A 1,673-nucleotide genomic window follows, 5' to 3' on the forward strand; every position below is an offset into this window, starting at 1 on the left:
CCACAAGCCTGTGGCTTTCAAATGTCTCCCGAGTGCTGATGTTTCCCAACTTATCTTCCGAGCCCTGACCTCTCTCCCCCGTTTAAGACTCTTCCCTGGAGACTCCAGAGCCCTGGGGGTGACGCGTGGGTGGGGTGGGCTGCTAACCGCAAGGTCAGCCGTTTGAAACTGGCGGCTGCTCTGCAGCAGGCAGACTGGGCTTTCTACTCCCATAAAGAGTGACCATCTCGGAAACCCACAGGGGCAGGTCCACCCTGTCCTAGAGGGTCACTCGCTAGGGGCTGACGTCGGCTCCTGGGCAGTGAGTTTGGTTTGGTAACTGGGACAGGGGGAGCAGATGCCAGTAGAGCCCTCATCTGCCCTCTACTGTATTCCTTTGACCTTGACTGGGTCTAGGGTAGATGGTGGTTGGTCGTCTGTGAACTGGCTTCCGCCCAAGGTGACCGCACGCCCGATGGAAGTGGCCTGGTCTTGTGCTGGCTGTATCCCCGATTCTTGGTGTGAACCAGTGCTGTGGGCGGCACCCCACAGGGGCCACCTGACAGCCTTGCCGTGTTATGTCCCCCGCGACTCATGACCCCGTGACTCATGTGTGGGTCAGAGTTCCCCCACGCCAGTGTGCCTCTGGCAGAAGTTGACCCCGACCCAGAGTGGGCCCCAGAGGATGCAATGGAGCTGTCCCCCGACTCCCCACCCCCGTGGGGTTTCTGAGGCTGTCAATCACAACCGGGATCCTGACAGCCTCATCTTCCCCACACCTGGAACTGTGGCCGCTGGGTCGGAGCCTCTGAACCTGTGGTGTGGTTAGCTTAACCCGTTGAGCCACCAGGGCTGCTTAGCTGGGGACAGGGAGACCATCGGTAAATAGTTCTTGAATATTAGTGGAGTGGGGGTGAGGTAGCATGCGAGTACACCTGCCCCCGTGTGTCTGGGCTTCCACCGTGGACCACCAGGAGAACAGACACACTTCTTCGGAGACCAGACTTGTTTGTTCCTTGGAAGCAAGGGTGGTGGGGCTTGGTCTCATTAACTTTGGAATCGTCATGGGAGTGGGGGGTGTCCCTGGAGAGGGACACCCTGCCCGGTACAGTGGAGGGTCAGAGGGAGAGAGGAAGACCCTCCAGGTGGCCAGGGTCATGAGGATGGGGCGGGACTGGGCGGTGATGTGTTCGCCTGGAAGTTGGGCTGCTGAGTTGGGTAACCTAACAGCTGCGACCACTGCCTCTTTGAGGGGTGTGCCCATGCGCACCTTCTATCTAGCAGACCTTTCTCCTGAGGGGCGTGTCTCCTTGTCAATCTCTCTCTCGGGTCTCATGTCTCTGGGTCCTCTTCCTGTATCTCTGACTCTTTCCCCATGTCTTCGAGTGCACACCCTCTGACGTCCTCCCGTTTCCTCCGTGCTCTCTCGTCCTCCTGCCCACCCTTCTTCCTCAGTGGTTGGCCTTTGGGCTCATGACCCCTTACCCTTGAAACGAGCCTGTCTCCCGCCACCATCACCAAAGTGACCTTTCTCTGCCCTCCCCTGACTCCCTTTGCCCTCACCCCCACTCCCTCAGTGGTGCAGCAGAAGCAGCCTGGCCTGAACCAGATGGACTTACCGATTTCTACAATGGTGCAAGCCATTTCTTGAAACCGCTTTCTCAGCTTCCAAGTGGGAGACCACGGTCTCCACT

This window comes from Echinops telfairi, unplaced genomic scaffold (genome assembly GCF_000313985.2).
Source record: "Echinops telfairi isolate 266 unplaced genomic scaffold, ASM31398v2 ScPeMD7_655;HRSCAF=1070, whole genome shotgun sequence".
Taxonomy (NCBI): domain Eukaryota; kingdom Metazoa; phylum Chordata; class Mammalia; order Afrosoricida; family Tenrecidae; genus Echinops; species Echinops telfairi.